The sequence below is a fragment of the Lygodium microphyllum genome, chromosome 6 (assembly GCF_053477565.2).
Source record: "Lygodium microphyllum isolate KBCC chromosome 6, Lygodium_microphyllum_v1.1.10, whole genome shotgun sequence".
Classification (NCBI taxonomy): Eukaryota; Viridiplantae; Streptophyta; class Polypodiopsida; order Schizaeales; family Lygodiaceae; genus Lygodium; species Lygodium microphyllum.
In genome coordinates this window covers 146,443,500-146,468,256 of record NC_141140.1, presented here as the reverse complement: position 1 = coordinate 146,468,256, position 24,757 = coordinate 146,443,500, and the positions used below count along the sequence as shown (strand labels likewise).

At 46.8% G+C, this 24,757-nt stretch overlaps 1 protein-coding gene and 1 pseudogene across 1 annotated transcript in view; one reads left to right on the top strand and one right to left on the bottom strand.

Annotated features, from left to right (window-relative positions):
• The window catches only part of ARP8 (actin-related protein 8), a 102,972-nt gene that overhangs the window by 59,593 nt on the left and 18,622 nt on the right, over positions 1-24,757 (top strand). The gene's annotated exons all lie outside the window — the stretch shown is intronic.
• LOC148035261 (uncharacterized) lies at positions 15,297-16,979 on the bottom strand (annotated as a pseudogene).

Sequence of the window (24,757 nt, the reverse complement as noted above, 5' to 3'; positions counted from 1 at the left end):
GGGGGGTGTATCGCCATCTGAGGTTGTCTTCCTACATCACGAAAAACAGGTCCTGGCCGCCCCAAGTGCGCATGAAATGACATCAGAGCTCTAGACGAGCCTTGGACTCGCCTTGTACCTCATCCCATCATCCGTGGAGGGAGTGGATGATGGAGGTCCGGAGCTCTGCTAGGGTCGCTTGTACTGAAATTCTCTCTCCGTTGAAAGCCTCGTGACATCGTGTCTTCCAAATATGCCAACGAGTAAGACTCCCTATATTCTCCCATACCTCAGAGCGGTCTACTGTGGGCTCTAGTACATGGTGGATGGGTAGAGCCTCCAAACCGACCACTAGGCACGACCTTGCCTCGTTGAAGAATATCGTGTCTTGCATCCCGTCCTCATATAGAAGGTGGCGGCCCTGGCTGACCGCCTACCAGCAGAAAGCTCCCCATGAGATACATCCAAGGTTGGGTGCTATATGGTGAAGGATGCGGCATGCTCCTCTCCACACGAGCTGCGCCGCCTCACACGACCAAAGGCAGTGCTTTGGGGTTTGTAGGGGCTGTTGTGTGCAGCCCTTACAACCTCCCTCCTTCTGTATCTGGGCAAGCCAGCTTCCCACCTCAAAGCCTCCATATGCCACTAGCCATAAAAAATACGATACCCTCCTCGGCCTTCAGCTATCCCGTAGGTGGTGCCAGAAGGTCCGTCAGAAAGGCTCCGTGATGTTGTGCTCTGCCTAGTACCTACTGCGTGACGGCACCCAATCCATATCCACCTGCATCAGTACGTGTCTGCCAATCCTGGTGGTGTACTCTAAGAACCTCAGTGGCTTCTTGGCGACTGCAGTGGCTGGTCATAGCCACTCTCCCAGATCCCACTTCAGCTCATCAAGTGGCCTACCCTCCTAGATCCAGAGGTGCCACTCCCTGAGCTCCTACCAGAAGACAAAAGGGTCTAGTCACCATGACTTCCCTTGAAGGCCAATCACCTGGATCCACTTCCATGAAAGGGATAGCTATCTCCTCATCCTGTTGCCCTCTGTCAAGAGCCAGACGCCCCCCCTCCTGTACGCTGAAGAAGATCCCAAGTGGAGCGCCACCCACTCTACTTGCCACCTGTAGGGGGATGCCTGCTAGTGAAAACCTAGCGGCCCATACCTCCCCGGGCTCTATCAGCTCTCGTATTGGGGGAGAAAGCCACTCCTTAGGTATTGTTGCATCTATCTCCCTTCTCCTCAACTCCACTCCTGTTTGGCAGCTTGATACTCGCTGCAGCACCTCCTCGCCCACCATCTTGTACACCTTCCACCATGTCCTAATGGTACGAGCTGGGCCAGTCTCCCAACCGGCCCACTAGATGTGTGGGCGCTCGCCAATCTGTGCCCCTACCCAATCTCTGACTTGGAGGTTCCAGATCAGCGAGACTGATGGTCTGTCTCTTCCTGGCAGCCTCGGGGGCTCTAGATTAGGGCCTTACGGAGGCCCTACCACACGCACAACAAGCTGCGTAGGAAAGGTGATCTGGGCTGACGTGAAGATCCATCTCAGGGATGGCCTCCACTCACCGCCAAGCCTCGGTCTACAATCCTGAATCAACTTCTTGGAACCACGTGCCCCACTGTAGTGGAGACTATTTACATTCTAGGATGCAAGGTGTAAGCTCATGGGAAAACCTATGACTGATCGAATAGACATCTATTCGGTGTGGAGGCTGTTGATGAGGAGGAGAAACTATGGGGCATGCAAGTACGCTTTGCCGCAGGTCTAGACGGCGAACTCAAGTCCCCCCATGGTGGCCCTTGGCCGGAACATAGGGGTAATAATTGCTCAAGGTGGTACTTTCGATGCATCTATCAGCCATGGTGAGAGTTGTGACTTTGTACATTGGTAGAAACGGGCCGCTTGTGCTAGGGGACACTCGATCACATCCCTTGAAGCTCTCCACAACGGAGGGGCTTGAAAGATAATACTCAAGTGTGGGACCTCGGCACTAGCCCACCGGTTAATGTCCATCATGCAACCAGGCTATTGCTGTGCAAACAATGCTAGTCCTTTTTCTCCCATCCACTGGGAGATGTGGTCTGCCACGTGACTCTTCAACTCCTCTATTTGGGTCGTCGTCTAGTCCCCTGAGTGAGAGGAATGAAGGAAAAAAGTGTAGTTTAGTCCATTTGGTGGTGCTAGTAGATGGACCTTGCCCCTCCTTGACTTATGAACCACGAAGATCCCTACTTGTAGAGGTAGTGGAAACTCTCCACGCTCCACAACTCTCAAGTAGGACCATGGGCCACTGCGGAAGAACTCTTGTGGAACCAGCTGTGCTTGTCTCAGGAAAGTGTGAGGGACTGCGGTCTTGCCGTGTAGGGCTGCGGAGTGCTCTACCGAGGGGGCGTCGCTTGCCCTCCTGCTTCCTGCTATTGAGGCTGCGTCTGAGGAGTTGGATGCAGCCCCCCCTGCCGTCTCCCTCTCTGTCGTCTTTGGGCCCGTGTGAAGCCGTCAGTGTCCGTCTGTCGGTGGAGCCACCTTGGCTCCAAAACGCGTATAATCTGCTGCTTGATGCCCAAAGTCGTGGCAACACGGGCACTGCCCTGGCTGCCTAGTCACAATGACCTGTTGCCTAAAGGAGTGACCCCTTGCCTCAGTCTCTAGGAACTTTGGTATATTCTTTGTGTCTTTCATGGCCACTCGTACCTTTGGAACTCCTATAGCTGTCACTGCATCCGAGAAGGAGGTAGGAAGAACTGTGCCGAAGAGCCATCCAAAGTCCTTCACTAAGTGGCGGTACTCTATCGCCAGTCCGGGGAAAAGTAAGGTGATGGTGTCTAAGAAATCTCTTTTGGAGCACAAATGTCTCCATTGTGAAGCCGCTATACCAGGGAACCATGTAGATGACCCCCTTCGTGGAGGCATAGCGCGAGCTCTCCACTAACTCACGAGCTGCGTCCACAGAGGTGAGTCGAACCATGAAGATCCCTCGGCCCATGAGGACTGCCTCCACGATTTGCGCTGTGCCAATGTGTAGCGTGGAGTGGAGCCAATCCCACAGTTGGGCCCTCGATGGGGAGTGTCCAATGACCTGACCAAAGATCGCTATTTCTTTCAACTCCAGCTTTGTGGCACGGACGGCTAAGAGCTATTCCTCTGAGAGGATGATGCGCAAGATGTTTGACTGGGGGGTACTCGCAGAATGCGCCAGTGTTTGACTAGAGGTTTCCATTGCGCATCCTTGCTAGAAACCTACCTATCACATTGCTGTGCTACTGGGGGGGGGGGGGGGGGGGGGGGGGGGCAGGAGTTGTTGCTGCAAGGGGAGGGAGCAACTAGAGGGGGGGGATTGCTGTTTTCAAATCGGTGGTGTGACAGCTCGGGGGGGGGGAGCAGGCGGCTAGGGGAAAAGGCGGAGTGGGGGGCGGATGGGATAGGTGCAAGGAGGAGGGGGTGTGCAAGATGGGCACAGGTTGGGGGTGGGGGGGTGCGCAGGGTAGGCAGGCGCAAGGCGGGTAGGTGGGCGGGGGGCCGGGGGGGGGGACTCCCCGCCATCACAGGCATGGCGTTCCCATGTAGACAATCATGATACACATTTCATATTGCTTGCCATTGCTACCTTGGTCTAAGACTTGCTTGTGGGAAATTACACAGTCTATTCATTTCACACTTTGGAAAAAGGACTCTACACATTCTAGCATTAGTTAGATTTCTTAAGATCATATATGTACACTTTAAAGAATGGGGGGAGGATCAATTTTAGATGTGTAGACATAGGATAGCACTTTGTTGGTCTTTATTTAAAGACATGCTGGTCAGCAGCGTTGGGTTTCCATAGTACGATTCTTTCTAGAAAACATGATTTTGCATGGCAATGCTCCAATTCAGGCCCGCTTGTGAGAAGTGATGTTTGAGAAGTTGCCCACCATTCAACCTCATGTTTGAGAAGTGATGTTTCCAATTCAGGCCCGCTTGTGAGAAGTGATGTTTGAGAAGTTGCCCACCATTCAACCTCATGTTTGAGAAGTGATGTTTGAGCCAATTTGTGCCCCTTCCCGATCTTTGACCTGGGGGTTCCAGATCACCGGCTGATGGTCTATCTCCTTGTGGCAGCCTCGCGGACTCTGGATTAGGGCCTTACGGAGTCCTTGCCACACGCGGAATAAGCTGCATAGGAAAGGTGATCTGGGGGGGGGGGGGTTGATTTGGGCTGACGTGAAGATCCATCTCAGGGACTGCCTCCACTCACCACCAAGCCTCGGTCTACAATCCTGAAGGCTCTCCTGGAATAGGACCTTCCAGGTCTGCCCTCCCAGTGTGAGGCCGCAGACAACCAGCTTGCCCTAGAGGGCCATACTTTGAAACTTTGGGTCTATGATCCCAAGCCCTCCCTCTGACGGATGCCGTATGATGGTCGCCCACGCCACCTTGGACTGGGAATCCTTGGAGCTATCTGACTTGGACCAAAGGAAGTTCCGCACTAGGCGACGAAGCTGCACTACGCAAGATGAGGAGAAGCACCAACACGAGGCGATGTACCAGGCCATCGCTAGGAGGACCTGGTTAACCACCAGGGCTGAGCCAGCTAGTGAGAGGCAATCGTGCTCCAATAGGTTAGCTTCCTTCGAATAGAATCAAGGATTGGAAGAAACTGCTGGGCGGGAGTGATGTCGAGTTCCACCTGGAACCCTAGGTACCAGATGGTCTGCCCTCTGCTCACCCATCTAAATCCTAGGTGGACACCCACTCCGTGCTAGAGTTTGGGTCTGTGAGGAAACCAACTAACTTTCGCTAGTTGATTTTCGCTCCCGCTACAAAACAAAACACCTCAAGAGACAGCCTCACTCTCTCCAGCATCAACTCATCGTCCTCTATGTAGAGTGCTTTATCATCTACATACTCTGAGTCTAGCAACTTAGTTTTCTCTCTCACGGGAAGTCAGAGGCCGCGTAATCCGTTCACATGGGACTTGAGGAAGTGAGACATCGCCTTTGCAAAGAGTAGGAATAGGTACGGGGCCACGGGGTAGCCCTGCCAGACCGATCTCTCCAGCCGAAACTCCTCCCCTCGCCTACCAGCTATGAGAACCCTATTGGTGGCCAATCTGTAAAGTGCGGTGACACCGCGAATCCAGGCCTGGGGGAAACCCAACCTCACCATGGTGCTCTCTAGGAAATCCCAGTCCACCCTATCATAAGCTTTCTCGAAATCCAAGAGTAGTATGGCCAATCTCTGCCCACTGTGCTGAGCCCACTCTGTCGCTTCAAAGAAGGTGAATATATTCTCTAGGATACTCCTATCCTAGACAAAGCCTGTTTGTATGTCATGGATGATGTCTGGCAGCACAAGGCGTAGTCGCCTACCAATCATCTTTGTCAGTGCCTTATAGGCCACTGACAATAAGGTGATGAGTCTCCACTGGGAAAGCTCCAATCGGTCTCCCCCTTTGAGGAGAAGACTGATAAGGCCTGTCGAAAGACTCCCTCGCATCTGTGCTGAAGTGAAGATCTCTTGGAAGGCCATTAGTAGGGGGTCCTTCACCACTTCCCAGTAGGTAGTAAACAAGGCCTTAGAGAGACCATCCTCTCTCGGGAATTTCTGCCCATCCTGTGTATGGAAAGCCTTCTCTAGTTCCTTCTTGTGAAGGGGGCTAGGAGGGAGCATCCCATCTCTTCTGAGACAAGGGACGGGATGTGATCCCAGACTTGCTGTCTACATCGATGTCCTCTAGCTGAGGCTGTCTCCTGTTGGAAGAGGCGACTATAATAGTCAGTGGCAATCTCCATCACCTCGTCTAGGCTAGAACGAGTCCTTCCATACTAATCTCGAAGGCTGCTTATCTGCTCTCTTGAGGTGCAATGCTGGTGCACCTGGAAAAACTCCGTGCATATCGTGTCCCCCTTTCGCGCCCAGAAAGTTGCTGAGGTGGAGAAAGAGAACTCAGAGTGCCTGTCCTCTAGGCCAGCAATGGCTACTCGCGCTTGCACCTCCTGTGCGTGAGGGTGGGATCCCCTGGTGCCTCTTGTAGTAATCTCTGCGTGGCTGCAAGGTCCCGCCGGAGTGCTCTCTTTTCATCCCAGCTCTGCTGCCTGGCCTGTATGGTTGCTTCTTGGCAGATTCTGCTTGACTCGGCTAGGACCTCTGCAACCTCCTCTGCGATTGGGTCCCTCGTGCCCCACTCCCTAGTCCAGAGCTGCTCTATCTGTCTCATCACCTCCTCCCTTCTATAGATCAAGTCAGGGATTTGACAGGATTGAGTGTCTAGGGCAGATGTTGGGGGATCTAGTGTCAGGAGAACCGGGCAATGATCGGACAACGTGGTGCTCGCCAACTGCCTAATCTAGCCTCCACGAGAGCCTCCCCACACTCCCACATAAAACCTGTCCAACCGCTCTACTAGGACTCCACCTAGCCGCCTGTATCCCCAAGAGAAGTCCAGCGACCTCTCCCTCCTGTGAAAGGCTGGGTCTCTCCAGGCATCACATGCACCCACTGCCAATAGAAATACCTCCCATGCCTCCTGCTCCTCCTCGGCTATGCCCTGATAGTTTCTGCCTCTGCCCCGTTGGTCCTCCAAAGCCTCCAGGTTGTTGAAGTCTCCTCCAACGATCCAAGAGTCCACCTCTGGGAGTCCATCCATGATCTCCACCCAGAGCCTACTATGTGCCCTAACCTCCGTAGGGGCATAGACATTGAGGACTCCAAAGCATGAGTCCCCAATATCCAATTTGATCCATAGAACCCTCCCTACCACTATCGTCTTGTGGTCTCGTACACAGGCAGTGAGACTCGGGCCAATAGAGGTGCATACGCCTCCACTCCTGCCGTGGGCACCTATGGCATGCTCCCAGTAAGTGTGCGAGCTGCCCGGGAGTACCTTCCCTACCCGCTGGGCTTGGGAGGGAGTGAGCTTGTGCTCCTGTAGAAGTAAAATGTCGATCTATGCGGCAAGGACAGGCTGCAGCTCGTGCCAAACAATCAACTTCTTGGAACCACGTGCCCCATTGTAGTGGAGACTATTCACATTCCAGGATGCAAGGTGTAAGCTCATGGGAAAACCTGCGACTGATCGAACAGACATCTCTTCGGTGTGGAGGCTATTGATGAGGATGAGAAACTATGGGGCATGTAAGTACGCTTTGCCCACAGGTTTGGACGACGAACTCTAGTCCCCCATGATGGCCCTTGGCCGGCGGACCATAGGGGTGATAGATGCTCCAGGTGGTACTATCAATACATCTATCAGCCATGCTGAGAGTCGTGACTCCGTACACTGGTAGAAACAGGCCGCCTGTGCTAGGGGCCACTCGATCACATCCCTTGGAGCCTTCCACTGTGGAGGGGCTCGAAAGATAATGCTCCAAGTGTGGAACCTTGGCACCAGCCCACCAGTTATTGTCCATCATGCAACCAGGCCACCGTTGTGCAAACACTGCTAGTCCTTCTCCCATCCACTGGGAGATGTCCGCCACCTGACTCTTGAACTCCTCCTCTATCTGTGTTGTCGTCCAATCCCCTGAGTGAGAGGACTGAAAGAAAAAAGAGTAGTTTGGTCAATCCGGTGGTGCTTGTAGATGGACCTTGCCCCTCCTTGACTTGCGAACCACGAAGATCCCCACCTCTAGAGGTAGTGGGAACTCTTCGCGCTCTGCAACTCTCAGGTAGGACCATGGGCCACTGCGGAAGAACTCCTATGGCAACAACTGTGCCTGTGTTGGGAAGGTGTGATGGGCGGCAAGGGCAAATGAGTTGGTCGCTATGTGGGAGGGGGAAGACTACTGGTGCGAGGAGGATGTAGGCGTGTGTGGCTGATCACCTTCTCTGGGACGAACAGTAGTGGATCTAGGGGGGATCACCTGAAACGGGTGTGAATCACCTGAAGAGGGTCGAGGGATGGCGGGATGGTTGGAAGTATGTGGCGGGTGTGGGGGGAGGGGGTTGGTGGCCTTGGAAAGGGGGGGGGGGGGGCTGTGGGCCAGGGTCAGTGGGGGGAGCTTGGGAGGTGGGGGAGGGTGGCTGTGGGGGATGTGGGATCTCAGGTGGGGTGGTCTGTGGTGTGAGTGGTGGATGTGGGGGACTGTGGTCATGCCAGGTGGGACGGGCACGGGGGGCTGCAGCCAGCCCCTTAGTCGCAGCCTCGACAGCAGGGTGTAGGAGGGCGAGCGACGCCAGCCTCAATCTCCAGGAACTTTGGTATGCTTTTTGTGTCTTTCACGGCCACTTGTACCTTTGGGATTCGTGCACCTGTCACTACATTTGGGAAGGAAGCAGGGAGAACTGTGCCAAAAGGCCGTCCAAAGTCCTCCACTAACTGGTGGTACTGTACCACCAGTCCGGGAAAAAGTAGGGTGAGTGGGTGTTTGAGACAACTGTTGTGGAGTGCAAATGAGTCCACTGTGAAGCCGGTATACCAGGGAACCATGTAGATGACCCCCTTCGTGGAGGCATAGGGCGAGCTCTCCACCAACTCATGGGTTGCGTCCGCAAAGATGAGTCGAACTGTGAAGATCCCTCGGCCTATGAGCACTGCCTACAAGATCTGTGCTATACCAATGCACAGCATGGCATGGAGCCAATCCCGCAGCTGGGCCCTTGATGGGGAATGTCCAACGACCTTTCAAAGATCGCTGTTTCTTTTAGCTCCAACGCTGTGGCCCGGACAGCCAAGAGCTGTTCCTCAGGGAGGATGATGCGCAAGGTGTTTGACTGGGGGACACTCGTAGAATGCACCGGTGTCTGACCAGAGGTTTCCATTGCGCATCCCAGCTGAGGACCTACCACTCACGCTGCTGCGCTGTCGGAGAAGGGGGGGGGGGATGCTGCTGCAAAGGAAGGGAGCAACTCGAGGGGAAGAGGGCCGATGGCGAGGAGGGGGGGGGGGGGGGGTTTGGGGAATGCTTGTTTACACAGTGGGGGAGGTGTTGGACACCGTTGTAGTTCAGCTCGCAGCAAGGCGAATGAGTGTGTTAGGCCTATCAGACAGTGCCGTGGGCCACAGTACGAAAAGGCGAGGGGGAGTGCGGAGGGGCGGGGAACCAGATCTTCAGGCAGGACATGTTGCGGGTTTAGGTGGGGGGGGGGCAGGTTTTAGGTGGGGGCAATAGTGGCGTGGTTTAAGGCAGGGGAGGCGAGGCGTGCAAGGTGGGGGCAGAAACTGTGGTGTCGAGCGGGAGCTGATGGGGGGGTCACATTGGGGGGAGGCGGGGAGGGGGGTCATGCTGTGCGCTGGGGGGAGACGGGGGAGAGGTGGCACAGAAGGCGGGGGGAGGGATGGTGGGGAACTTGCGGCGCAAGCCATGGGACAGCGGGGGGCGCACTAGTGATGTTGGAGGCGATAGAGCAATGACGCGTTGGTAAGAGCTCTAGGATGTACTAATCAAGCTATAAACTTGATTATCCCTCATAGGCCCCTTGTTGTCCATGTCCAATGGATGGATTGACTCGTCCGATCTGTCCTATCTAGTACAACACATTTGAGCACGTGCGATGGCATCTCATGGAACCTTTTCCATTGTTTTAAAGTACGTGTTTGTGAGCATTTGGGGTTAGTTTTGGGGGAGTTGTAGGTGTTGTTTAGGCTTTCTGTCCACAACACATGTATACATATCCTCTCTCTCTCTCTCTCTCCTTTTTTTTTTGGGAAATATATTCTCTTCTCCTCTTTCCCTCTCTAATCAAATTTCAAGCTCAACTTTCAAGCTCTCTATTCTCAAACTCTCTCTCTTTAAGCTCTCTACCCTGACTCGCTCAAGCTCTCCCTTACTCTTTCCCTACCTCCACTCTCAAGCTCTCCATCCTCTCTATCTTTAAGATCTTGACATGTCAACTCCTGGTAAGTCTCTAAATGTTTTAAGTGTATTATTATAAGTCCCAACATTAAGTAAAGGTATTAAAATTATATATACAATTTTTTTTTAATTGGGTATAGATCCAAGATTAATAAGTCCAATTAGTACCATACTAGTATCGGATGGAACTAATCAGATGCTATCGGACATAACAATCTTGCATGGGCCAACCATCGTTGTTATGGGGCATAACCACAATTTTATGTTACTATGTGATGACTGGTTCTATAGGTTAGATAGATTCAGGGACGACTTCAAGGTTTGCTTTAGCTTTATGTTGAACTTTAGCACCAACGATCCCTTTGTCATGTATGGGAGGCCACATAGCGTCTCTGTGTCTCTTGGGAGCCATGGAATAGACTCGACAAAATCCAACAAAGCTTCCACACTACATGGGGAAGAGAATGAAAAGCTTGAAGGATTCCAGTAGGGCTCAAAGAGAATGAAAAGGTTGAAGGATTCCAATAGGGCTTTTGTGTGATTGCAAAAGAGAAGGGGAGAGAGTACCTTTGTTGCACTCAGCAAGATGGAGTTTGTGCAGGAGTTGTCTATTTTCAAGGGGCCCCTACCCTTGTTTATATAGTACTCGAGAAGGGGGGGGGGGGGGGGGGGGGGGGCGAGATGCTTAGGCACGGACACCACATTGCGGCATCCCTCCAAGGTTCACAACTAAGGCGGCGACCAAGACATAGTCCTTGGCATACTTATCAAGGGGTTGTGAAGGTTTTGTTGGTGCTATCAGTTGCATGTAAGAAGACACCGCTCACTTGTAAGAAAAACTTCTTGGGAGGTCACCTATCCCGTCAATGTTTTCACTTAAATGTGCTTAAGTACCAAGTGACTATCCACTAGGCTAGTTTTTGTTGTTTTATACTACAAATTTAGTTTTAATAAGCTTGACTTGGGAGGGTTTCTCGAGTACTTCCACTTATGAATTGGCATATAACACCTCATTAATAAAACAAGTATCCTTATAGTGAAACATGGTCAGTGCTAGTTTAAAATGTGTGGCCTTTATCGTATTTAATGTTATTATTTAATTTTTCTAAGCACGCATGTGCTCAATGAAGTGGAGGTGTGCACATGTGACATAATAATTTATTTTTTCAACATAAAATAACTTGTTTTTGAAGTAGATATTTTTGTACATTGCTTTATTTTGGTAGAATGTGCACACACATTGTTTATTAAGGTGAATTGAGTAATGGGGGCATTACAAAAAGAAAACAGCCCATGTAGCCTTTAGACCAACCTGAACATGGTTAGGTTGGCCTTTGTTCTCAAAGAGACAAAAAGGATGGTGTTGACATAGCAGCTATTTTTGGGAGTGTGCAGCAGCTGGAGGAGTGAGCAGGTGAGTGAGAGTGACAGAGAGAGAGAGAGAGTACGATACGATTTGGGTGTACCAACAATGTATTGGTACACAAAGAATAAAATGTATTTATACTTAGGGCACGTAAGGGTGCATTCACATGTACAATTAAATAATACACGATAGAGGTGAATAAAAGGGCCTTTACATCCCAACATTCTGCCACTTAAAGGTTCGAAGTGAACCTCTAATCAACTCCCACTAGTTGTATGCAATGCTCATGCTGAGCCTTGCTTAAACTTTTAGTGAGAACATTTGCAAGGTTGTCCTGTGTTTTGATCTTGATCAATGTGATTAGACCATCTTCTAGAATTTGTCTGATAAAGTGATATCGCACATCTATATGCTTTGTGCGTGAATGATACATGGCATTCTTAGCCAGATACACATCACTCTGGCTATCACATCCCAACAGTGGAGTACTCATAGACATGCCAAGTTCCTCAACAAGTTTGCTAAACCATATAGATTCCTTAGAAGCTTTAGTAGCTGATATGTGTTCAGCTTCAGTAGTACTCAATGCTATGATGTTCTACAACCTGGAGCACCAAGAAATAGCCCCACCAGCAATTGTAAAGACATACCCGCTAGTGGACCTGCGAGTGTCCAAGTCATGTGCCATATCTGCATCACAATAACCCTGCAAACTAAGTGCACCTTGCCCATAGCAAATACACTTTCTTTGTGTACCCTTTAGGTATCGAAGAATACACTTAACAGCCTCCCAATGTGTTTTGCCAGGATTTGACATAAACCTGATGACAACTCCCACTGCATGATCAATGTTTGGACGAGTAGCAATCATAGCATACATAAGAGAGCCACAAGCTGATGCATAAGGGATTCCCTTCATAGCATTGGCTTCCACGTCATCTTTTGGGTTGTTGGCTTTACTAAGCCTAAGGTATGGAGGTAAGGGCATCCCCAAAGGCTTAGCTTCAGCCATGTTAAATTTGTCCAGTACCTTTTTAATGTACTTTTCTTGAGATAAGAACAAGATTTTTTGTGTTCTATCCTTGTGAATCCTCATGCCCAATATATGCTCTACATTCCCCAAATCTTTCATGGAGAAAGCTGATTTCAGTTGATCTTTGAGAGCATCCAAGCTAGTCTTTCTTTTGCCTAGCTAGCAACATATCATCCACATACAAAACAAGTATGATGGGGCTGCCATCTGTATCCTTTTTCATGTACAAACAATGATCTGCATGGCTGCGTGTAAACCCATGAGAGAGCATAAAAGTGTCAAACTTTTTGTACCACAGTCGTGGTGCTTGCTTCAGCCCATACAAGCTGCGTTTTAGTTTACACACCAACTGCTCTTTTCCTCGAACTACAAAGCCCTCAGGCTGTTTCATGTTTCCTTATCAATGTCACCATGCAGAAAAGCGTTTTCACATCCATTTGGTACAGCATTAAGTCCAATACAATAGTGAGAGCAAAAAGCATACGTAGAGTGGTCATCTTCACAACAGGTAAGAATACCTCTTGGAAGTCAATCCCTTCCTTTTGTGCATACCCTTTGGCAATCAATCTTGCCTTGTACTTGGGTTTCCCATCAACTGTCTTTACTTTGTAAACCCATTTGTTTGGAAGAGGTTTTCTTCCTTTGGGCAACGACATAAGATCCCAAGTATCATTAGCATACAGAGATTTAATCTCTCCGTGCATAGCTAGCTCCAACTTACTACTGAATTTGCATGACTTGGCCTCTTTATATGTAAGAGGCTCACCCTCATCTGTAAGCATCACATAGTGCAAAGAGGGGTCATACCTATGTGGCTGCCTTCTTAAGCGTGTAGACCTTCGTACCCAATGATCTACATTCTTAGGAATTGGGTCTACATCTAGAGGTATGTTATTTTCAGCCTTTATTGGCTGCTGTAAGCCATTCTCAGCATACTGTTCATGCTGTATAATACCTTCATTTTCTTTACCAGCACCTGCATTTTCATAATCAGCAATTTTATCTTGCTGTCCATGACCTTCTTGTGCTTCTATTTGCTGTCCATCATCATCAGGCTCAAAAATAACCAGCTGATCATGAGTTTCAGCCTATGGTACAGCATCATGAGGCTCATTTTGAAGTAATAGGTGGCTGCAAATTCTGAAATTTGACCTTTTTCATATCTTCATCAAAGGCTAAAGTACTTTTCAGTAACTTTGTCTCATTAAACACAACATTACGGCTGCGAACAATTTTCTTGGACTTAGGTAACCACACTCTATAGCTAAATTCACCCTCATCATCATAGCCCATAAAAATGCCTTTGGTGGATTTTGGGTCAAGTTTGCTCCTTAGCTCATCTCTAATATGCACGAAAGCATCACAACCGAATATCTGTAAATGGTCATATGAGGCCGATTTGCCAAACCAAACCTCCTCAAGGATGCCATTATTTAAGGACCTGTTTGAAGAGTGGTTGCAAATGTGAACCGCGGTTTTAAGTGCCTCTCCCCAAAATTCATAAGGGAGATTAGCAGTGGACAGTATGGACCGTACTCTTTCACATAAAGTCCTATTGTATCTTTCAGCCACCCCATTTGAAGAAAGGTTGTAAGGAGTTGTAAGCTCCCTCTTGGTTCTATGCAAGTCACAAAAAGACTTAAAACTTAGTAGATGTGAACTCACCCCCATTATGAGTTCTCAAGCATTTCAGCTTTCTACCTGTCGGAGTAGTCACAAATGCATGCAAAGTTTAAAAACAGCAAACACTTCACTTTTCTTTTTTAACAGATAAATCCAAATCTTCTTGGAACAATCATCAATAAAAGAGACAAAGTATGCAGCACCACCCAACGATTTTACGGGCATACTACATGCATTAGAATGCACTAAGTCCAAGACATTGGACTTACGAGAGACACTAGAGTAAAAGGAAATTTTCATTTGCTTTCCAAACTGATAATCATTACAAAAGTCAAGTTTAGAGCCTTTTTCATCAACCCTCTGTAAAGAAACACTTTGACAGAGAAATACAGATAACAATCGTACGACAAAGCACAGACTGATAAAAGAACACAGTTAGGGTTAGGGTAACTAAAAGATAACGAACACAGAAAATAATTGAAGCGATATAACTGTTGAATATACAATGCTCATGCAACAAAGACACTTTGCAATGAATGAATATTGAATCTCGAACTCCTATATCTCAAGGAACAGGACAGGGTTAATGAGCTGGAGAGTGTGTTGTACTCTGAACAAATCCCAAATCGCAACAAGGCAGCTTGCGGATGTTGAACACCAGCAAATGCAGCAATGAGAAGGTGGATCTGATGCAGACGGCGGTGAGAAGAGAGTGACTAAAAACGCAAGCTGCAAGAGAGAGAAAGACTAAAATAGAGACAGGAGAGAGAAAGACTAGAAACGCAGACAAGACAGCCTGGCGATAGCCTGCAGGAGCTAGCGAAAACTTGAGGAGAGAGAAAATTGCCAAACACAGACTGCAGATGATGTGGCAGGCAGTACGACAGTAGGTCTGTGCAGGAACAACAGTTGCTTGGCTTGGATCAGTAATACCTGCAATTAGGCTTCTTGTGGCCCTTCTGACCACATTGATAACAAGTAATATCACTCTTTTCCTTTCCTTTGCTCTTGCTTCTGCTTCTCTATCCAGCATTTGGATTTTTCTTTTCAGCCATGTCTCTAACATTATAAGTTGAGTTGTTGCCTTCTCCACTAGACTTTGTCTAATTTCTTCATTCAAGATTGAACCCCTCACACCATCATTGAGAGATTGGGGTTATTATTGAGAGAAACCACTAAGGTTTCCCAGGTATAGTTGTCAGATACGAAAGGTACAATACGGTATGGTACGATAAAATACGGTACTAATTGGTACCTTATCATTTTATAAGGTACGGTACGATATTAGTACGAAAAAAAATTAAGATGATTTTTTAAATAACAAAAATCATAAATCATTAAATGATAGATCATAGAATACATGTTTAAAGCGGAAATAGCCATTTCATTACAAAATAAGATGAATACATGAGGGTGATCATCGCGGTCGCATGGGCTATGTAAAACATGCGATACAACTATAGTCTAGTATATGTGATATTAAAAAAAAAAGAGACCTATGTCATATGAATGATGAATCTATGATGAGGCATCATCATCATCATCATCAGAACCATCTGAGTGCTCATCAAGAGAGTTTGAAGATGACTCCTTGGCATCTGATGATGAGACACACTCATACTCATCCTCAATGATGAGGTTACCATCATCATCAAATGACGGCTCCCTAGGTGGCGGCTGTGTAGGCAAGGGGGGGATGTCATCATGAGGCACACGATGTGAGCTACTAGAGCCTCGCCTTATATATGTTTGTAAGCCACTTGAACCACCCCTCCTCGATGATGGAGGACGTCGAATGACCATGCCCTTGCTACCACCTACTCCAACTCTTCGCCCACGAGCACACTTACTGCGAGTCTCACGAGTATCTGCTGCTATAAGCTCTCTATAGAGCCCTGCAAAAATCATCTCCTCCTCCTCGTCCACCTCCTTATACATACTCGGAAGAGTGTTGCCCGTCAACTTGAATGAATCAACATTCACCTACACAATGCAGTGATGCACGTAAGATTCATCATTGTAAATGCTAAAGTCTAAATTGTAAAGTATAAAGTTTAAACTTCAAATTTCAAAGTTTAAAAGTTAAAAAAACAAATTTTAAATGTTATGGTTAAGTGTTTAAACTTTACCTGCTTCGGACTACCCATGCTCATCATAGCCCTCATCATGTGTAAGTTAGTGCGGCAATAGACTAGCCGCTCTAATTGTCGTGTACTAAGCCGATTGCGAATCTTTGTGTGAATGAGAGAATAGGCACTTCGGTTTCTCTCATATGCACCCAAAGAGCAATCCTGGGCAAGGACCCTCATGGCTAAGGGCTGAAGGGTCTCTAGTGCATATCCAAAGTTTTGCCACCAAAATAAAGGCTTCACAAGTGACTCTCTCCTCCAACAAGTGGAAGAAGCAAAAGCCACATGCCCTCTCTGATCTGCATAGCATCCTAGCTCCTCTAGCACTGCATGGTAGTCATCAATTAGAACCACACGAGTCAAATCAGCAAGCTGGTCTGAACGGAACTCTCTATCATCCATGACCGCTGATGACTTGTAGGCCGGATGTACCAATGCGGCAAAACTATGGATGGGCTTATGCATCCACGCCCATCTCCTCTCTGCTATCTCTAAAACATGTGCACGTTGTGTCTTTGTGATCACTGTACAAGCACGTGCCTCTGCTACTGCTGCTCTAAAGAAGTGAACGAGAAGGCCCATGGTGGACGCCTCGCAATCACTCATACGTAACACCCTATAAAAGGGAGTCACGACAATGATAATGGCACGGACTTTTTGCTAAAACTGATCATTAAGGCACAAGCGCTGCATGGCTTTGGCCTCCTCTATCTCATGCTCATCCCACTCATTCCATAAAGTGGACACCACTGTCTAGCGCAAGGCGGACTACACCTCATAAAGACACTCCAGCAATAACCACATATAAGCAAAGCGAGTTGAAGAAGGCTTTTTCAACTCCAGTGTGCTATGCTCACGATACATCGCAAGCACGTTTACCTTTACCGTGAAGAATGTGACAATTAATGTAGCTTTGCGGACCATCCTCTTCATCCACTTGAGCTTCCCAATGTCCTCCATGAGCAAGTCCAAACAATGACTTGCACATGGAGTCCACACAATCGTAGGAAACTCGGCCTCAAGAAAATGGCCCATGCGCCGACAATTTTATGCATTGTTGGTAACAACTTGCACCACATTCGAGGGGCCCACCACAACCACAATTTACAATTACAAGTTATGTATAAATCAAATTTCAATTATGAGTCATGATATTATCATAATGAAAGAAAGTGAAATAAATTTAAAACGCAATTTGCAATGTATACCTCAATGATAGCTTGTCAAATGTGGCGGTAGATGAATGCGCCCGCCCTTTTTCTTCCCCTCTTGCCAGTATCTACAGCCCGCAAAAAGTAAGTGCTAAGTGGACATGAGACGAGTATGTTGATGATGCCCCATTTCTTACGATCACTCCATCCGTCAGTGAGAATGGAGCAACCATATTTTATCCATGCGGTCCGAATAGGATGAAGGGCTCTATCAATCCTCTCCTTCTCTTCATCAATCTTTCTTGTCCTCATGTCGTTGTATGTGACATTGGTCCATCCTTCACATGGACCCACATTGGCAATGGCTTTTACCATATTCTTCCATTGCTCTTGCTTTAGGACATTGAATACAAGATTGCAGTCAATCACTGTGCATGCAATTTCAATGTCCGCAAGTCGTTGCGTTTCTCTAAGAAAGGCAACCGATCCACGCACGTGACCAGGAGCTTGAGAGAGAGATAATTGTCTCTCCGGCACCGCATGAGCCTCCACTCTTTGTCTTTTACTGGAGCCGGATGCGGATGTGGAGCCGTCACCACCAATGGTAGAGGCTTGTCCTGCATTGGTTAAAGATATGTCCACATTGGATGCTTCCTCGTTAGTAGGCATAGAAGTTGGTGCCAATAAGCCACTTCCTCCTCCTCTTGTGGATCCCCCTCTCATCTTGGCGAAAATCTCCTCCGCAATGTTTTGAGGGATCTCCTTGCATAGAGCAACTTGTCCCCCCTGTCTTGGAAAGATGTTGGAGAAGTCGAGTTTCACCACTTACATAGTGCTTCCCGCAATACTTGCATGTCCAATGGTGGGAGTTGGACTTCTTTGTGTCCCTCTCCACATGGATCGCATGCAAATTGAAGGCCTTGTGCTTCTCATGAGTCATGGTGCTGATGACGAATAAAGAGGCCCGAGAGAGAGAGAGAGAGAGAGAGAGAGAGAGAATTATGAAAAAAAAAGAATTACGAAAAAAAAAAAGAGAGATAGAGATGCTTGAGTCTCGACGCTTGAAACTTGAGTCTTGAAAGTTGAAAGGGAGGGAGACTCGAGAGGCCCGAGGGTTGGGGTAAAGTTGAAAGAGCAAGAGTGAGAGCAAGAGTGAGAGAGAGGGAATGGGAGATGAGAATGGCAAGTGAGATTTGAGAATGACAAATCACAAGTCCATTCAAGAATCAAGATCCAAGAGAGGAAGATGAGAATGGTAACTAGTAAGTGCTTGCTGAATTGGTGTGGAAGCATGGAGCCTTGGAGGAGAGGAGCACCTTTTGTAGATGAGAGAAGGGTCAAAGTTCAAAGTTCAAACAGTCAAAGAGAGAAGGAATCCAAAGAGAGGGCTGCAGCTTGCAAGTTGGAAGGAATCCAAAGAGGAGCACCTTTTGCATGGCTGGAATTTGGAAAAGGGGGTGGGGTGTGGACTGAGGTATCTAAGGCTTCACCCTTTCTACCCCCCCAAAAAGCGCAACAGTGCACGAAACGCGAGAAATGCGGGACGTGGGGACGCAGGAAATGCGGAATGAGGACGCGCAGGCCAGGTGGCCAAAATAGGCCTATTTCAATGTAGAATTTGTACCGTACGGTACTGTACGTATCGTACCGTACGGATTGTTTCATTCCACGTATGGAGGCAACTATGCTCCCAGGAATCAGGCAGTATCATGATCAGAAAGATCGCCCTCAACTTATCATCAAAATCCAAATTGGCATCCTTGAGCTGATTTAAAATGCCAATAAATGCACTCAAGTGCTCAACTATAAGCTTGGAATCATGCAGTCGCATATTCACCAACTTGTGCATTAAATGCACCTGATTAGCAGGTATGGTGATCTCATAGGTAGTTTTCAACTTCTCCTATATTGCATAACCAGTATCTAAGCCCTTAATGGTTGTCAAAATGTCATCAGTGACACCCATCTTTATATAAGCCACAGCCTTTTTGTTGACTTTGGCCCAATATGCATCAGACATTTGTGCGGGTTTATCTTCCTGCAAAGCATCCTCACAATCCTTTAAGAACAATACGCCTTGCATACGGTCTTTCCAAAGGTCAAAGCCCTAACCATCGAACCATTTGATTTCCATCAAACTCTTAATGTCAGAATTGGAAGAAGTTGCAGCCATTTTTATCACAAACACAAGAGTAAATGCATTGAATTGCAAGAGCACAAGATGAACCAGCAAATGCACTGCTGTTCTTGCCCAACCAGAACTAAATCTTTGTTGTTTTTATATAAACCAACCACCACACGGGCAAACAATGCAGAAATTTACCAAAATCTGCACAAAATCCCAAAATTCCAGGTCCAACAATGCATAAAAGTGAGCCAATCTGACCCAACTAAGCAAAATTTCACCAATACGTGAAAAGCCCCGATTTTTCCAGGTCCAATGTTAGTAAATTTCACTTGAATGAACAAAATTGTGACAAATTTGGCAAAATCCCCAATTTAATTTAGGTCAACACACACAATGTGTGCAATTTCTGACACAAATGTCACTGTCAAGCATGAACAGCTTCATATCTGGGAAAAGCCCCAAATTTCTGGGCTACATTTGCACAGATTTGTAACTTGTGCTTCCACGCATGAACCCCGGTCAAAGAAAAAAGGGGTAAGTGTGATTAAAGGAATTTCTTTTAAAAAAAGGGGGTAAGTGTGATTAAAGGAGAGAGAGAATCTCACTCGGCCCATTCGTTTCATGTTATGGAAGAAGGATTCATTGCATGCAAGTATTTCGTGGATTTTGTGGTCACATATATGTACCCCCAAACGCCTGGGTGGTGGGGCTATTTTGGATGTCGAAACTCATATGCTGGCACTTCGTTGGTCTCTTTTTCGTGCCATGTGTGTGGAGCATCACCTGTGGGCCGCTATAGCCCGCTTTTTTCTTGAGGACCGCGGGCTTTTGCATGGTAATACACAAATTCAAAGCTCTTGGTGGCATGTTCTTAATGCAAACTCTCGGTTTTCGAATCCTTCCTCATCCCTGCTTGTTCATTTGGCCGGCTCCTGGCAATTGGTTCTCCGGAAGGCGTGTTGGCATCCAGTGGAGGATCGGTTACATACTAACTCTTTTCAATTGGAATTGTTGGCAGCCTCGAGATTACTTTCATGGGAAGGCAAACATGAGCTCAGACCAAAATTTAACCGCATGGCCCGTTTGGGCTTGACTTCAGTTGCCGATGCCACCCTTGCCAGTCGTAATGTCTTCATATCGTTTCGTACTGCCAGGAGGCTTTTCAGAATCCCTCGTGGATATCGTGATTTGTGCGAACAACTTTTGTTAGTGCTCCAGAGCAGGCAAACCTTTCCTGCCCTTGTTGTGGATCGTCCTTGGTAGGATTGGGTCCTTGTAGGTCGGTTGAATTTGGAAAAGGCCTCAGCTAACCAGGTGTACCATCTTCTGATTAAAGATCATCAATGGCTGGTTACTAAAGCTAATACTGTATGGAGGTTGCGAAAATCTCAATCATGGTGGAAGGCAACTGTGATGGAGGGCTGGTTGAACAAGACACCTTTCAAATGCAAGGTCTTTCTTTGGAGGGTAATGATTGGTGGTCTTCCTCTTGCCCTAGCCCTTTCCAAGCGTCGAATCTGTAACGGCAATTGTTTCTTTTGCACCACTACTGTGGATTTGGCCCGTCATCGATTTATTTTTTGCCCTCTCGCAAATAATATCTAGTCGCTTTTGTCAGCGGTTTGGCGAGCTGTGGTTGGTTTCTCACTAAGCCCTTTCGATTGGGTTTTTGTACGCCCAAAATACCCCACACCGGCTCAGTTGCATATGAAGATCTTGTTCCACTTTCTTAGATACTAGGGTTGCTGGCACAATTGGACCACTCAGAATGCCTTTCTTTTTGATTCGGCCTCTAATATTCCGGGACACATTGCCAGGCTTAAAGGCCTCTTGCTTTGGCAGATAGATCTCATTCGGCACTCTGACTTGCTCCCTTGGAAAGACTTACTTCCTTGGCATATGGCAATTTCCTCTACATCTTTGCCATGACTTGTGTAGCTCTTTCCTGGTTTTGTACTGAGAGTTTACACACGTTGGCTTAGAGCCATCGTGTATCTTGTAATCATGTAAACTTGTACCTTTTTTTCGTAATTAATACAATTACCTTTTACGAAAAAGAGAGAGAGAGAGAACGATAGGATTTGGGTGTACAAACAATGTGTTGGTACACAAAGAATAAAATGTATTTATACTTGGGGTACGTAAGAGTGCATTCACATGTACAATTAAATAATACACGATGGAGGTGAATAAAAGGGCCTTTACACCCCAACAGCTATTATGCTTAGCACGTCGCAAGAGTCTTTATGTGCCTACGTGTGGTGGAAAGATAAGCCATCTTCCATGCGTACTGCTAATGAAATGGTTTTTTCTTCCTATAGGAAATCTGCTACTATGAAAGTATTCTGCCTGTAGGAAATCTGCCACTATGAAAGTATCTATTGATCATTCAAGGGATTCACTTGCTTGACTTTGCTTTTAATACAAAATGTAAGGTGATTACCCCCTGGGTTCATCGTAATCCATGGTCCACTTCAAAGATGGATCATGGGGGATAATCCCTCCACCTCCAAATCTGAACGTCAGGGTCTAAATTCATTTGCAGTGTTGGTTGATTTTTTGATGAGGGAACCCTTCAGATTGTAGTAGAAAAAGTTAATTGGAGGCAAAATCAACCTCAACCCTGACCTTTCTTCTATAGATGCATATGAAGATTGCCACTGCTCTTATAGCAAGTAGCATGACATGTGGCACATTTTTCAAGAAAATAAATCGGATGTATTATGTACTCTTAAGCATAAGAGTCATGGAGAATCTGGGAAATTTGGGGACTGCCAAGGGTTTCCCTTGTTTTATGCCAAGGGTTCTGCAAGGGGTTACTACGATGTGCCTATGATTGCTCATGAGAAATTCCAGTTGGTGCTTGTTCAACATGATGTTTCCCATTTTGCTCAAAAGGCACAAGATGAGACACATACTGCTCTCGAGACAAAACCTAAGGTTCATGCACTTGCATAGGCATATCTACCTCAGAATTCACTCAATGCTGCAGTGCCTCAAAATTGTAGTTTCAAATTTGTAGTTGCATTGTAAGATGAAGTAACCCACCTCCCTCGGCTGCAGTAACCTGTTTACAGCCATGCATTTAGCATTCCCAACATCAGATCTGCTGCATTTTGCTGCTATTTTAACCACCCGGACTGATGCCATCATCTCGACAATCTGCTGCCTGCGTTTTCATCAATTCTTACTATTGCATGCTTTCGAGATTATCTAGACAGCTGGGTTTTCTCGCTAGAGGCTTTATTTGCTGCTGTCTAGTTCTTCAAGACTGCTACAATTGTGTTTTCACTCTTTTGCAACTGTAGCGGCATTGTCCATCATCTGAGCTTCCATGGTGTTTTTCTTTGGGATCATGTGTAGGCTGTCTCCATTGACTCCCTCCACTCAAGCCGCTTGTAGAGAGAGAATGGTTTGAGTTTTTCTCTGCTCTTTGGACATGTATCATTTCATTCAATTCATTGAGTTATTTCTTCACTTTACACCCTCCTGGTAACCATTTAATGTGTTTTCTTGAGTTTCTTTTCGAGTTCAGTTGTTTTAGTCAAGTTTGTACACCCTCATGGTGACCATTTAGTGTATTTCACTAGCCCTCAAATGCAAAACACCTAAAACTCTTGAAATGTGAAACGCTTAAGTGAAATCGTTGATTGAAACATGATTTTTAAATGGAAAAAATGATTTTGCTTTCTTTTATGAGGGCTTTTGCATACATTTTTATACAAGATACCATCCTTATTGATCTTGTGTACCCAAAAGATATTGTTTTTTGAGATGAAAGAATTTGCATGGTAAAAATTTGTAAATTGTAACTCATTGTTTAAAGAAAATTGTCTCATATATTTTAAGTGTTTCATCTACCACTTCACTTGGGACATGCTTAGAGGTGAAGCATTTCAAGGGTAAAATGTTTTATAGTTACCTTGTATAGTAACATGCTTTGTGCTTTCTCTGCAGCTCTAATGTGTCCTCCTGACGTGAGTCCCCCTCTCCAACCCCATACCCCTTCTTCCCCAATGCACCTCGATGCCCCCCCCCCCCCCCCCACGAAAAAAAGAAAAAAAACCACTCACGGCCCAAAAAAAACTCTAGGCGCCCCCTTTTAGGCAGCAATATGTTTCACACCTCTATGACCTCTCCTAAAAAACAACAGAGCATCCCTTCTCCCCATAGGTGAAGCATTGTAGCCCTTGCGATAGGACAAGACTTACCTTGCCATGATCAACTCCTCTCCACAAGGAAAGCACTGTAGCGCTTGCAGTAGGTTGAGCCTCACCATGATCAACTTCCTCCCATATGAGTTCCATCGTTATGGGCCGTAGTCATACATGAAAGTCATGGGAGTGTCAATCTTCATGATTTTCAAGTCTTTGAATGCCAAGGTGTATCTAATAGCTCCTCTAAATGGGCCAAACTACTCCTTTCTCTAGATTGTACACTTCAATGGATGGTCTTGGGCACACATGGAGGAACTCAGGTGTTGGAGCATAAATCTATGTGGTTGGGAGTTAGAGAATTGGAGCTTTTCAATTCAGTGGCACATTTGTATGATGGACATCAATAGCTAGTTGTGTAGTGCAGAGTTCCCCCACCTCAGCATTCTTATGTGCACTACATAGCAATAGCATGGGAGGCATTCCTTTTTGCAAGTATATGATAGACTTCCAAGGTATAGCAAACGATGAGCAAAAGGCCTCAGAGGCATTCCTTTTAGGAGTGGATGCCCAAGATGTCTAGAGAGATCCAATCTTCTGTAGATCCCTTGGACATGGAGACTCACATGAGAGGCCTCTAATTGAATTTGTTCAGTACTATGTGTGTTTGGTAGCAGCCTCGGTTTGCCATTAGATCCTTTTTAGAAGAAATTGGCATTTTGCATAGCAAGCCCAAACAGCTGAAATCCCCCCAATTGTTGACTCATGTTGTTTGCTCTTGGCAAGTGGTCCTTAAGAAGTCCTCTTGCCACCTCTTGAAAAATTCAATTGTTTGCTAATTCCTTGCTAGCTGAAATTCTGGCTACTTCTAGAAAATTTCTTGGTTTGCAAAACAAAAAGCTCTCCCCTAGTTGAATTGGATGATTAGACTTGGCCGTCTCTATTATTGATGCTCTAGAGCGACAAGCACTACTTTGTGACCATTCGATTTAGTGTGAAGGAACTTTCAGATGCCTAGAGCATACCATGATTTATGGTCTATTCTTCAGTTAATCAGATTTATCATTTCATGACTTGATACCTCACATGGTTGGCCACCAAAGCCAATGCACTTTAGGGACTGCACAAATTTAAAGCTTGGTGAAAATTGACAATAATGGAGGGATGGATCAATAAGATGCCATTCAAATGCAAGGTCTTTATTTGGAGATGTTGGTGGGAGGGCTTCTCCTTGCATTGGCTCTTCACTAGAAAGGTATCTCTGATGGGAATTGTTTCTTCTATACTACTATGGTCAAGACTTCACATCACATATTCATCTCCTGCCCTTTTGCTCAGAAGATTTGGGCTCTCCTCTCAGACATTTAGCATGCGGCGGTGGGGACTAGGATGTGTCCTTGATTGGGTGTTTGGTAA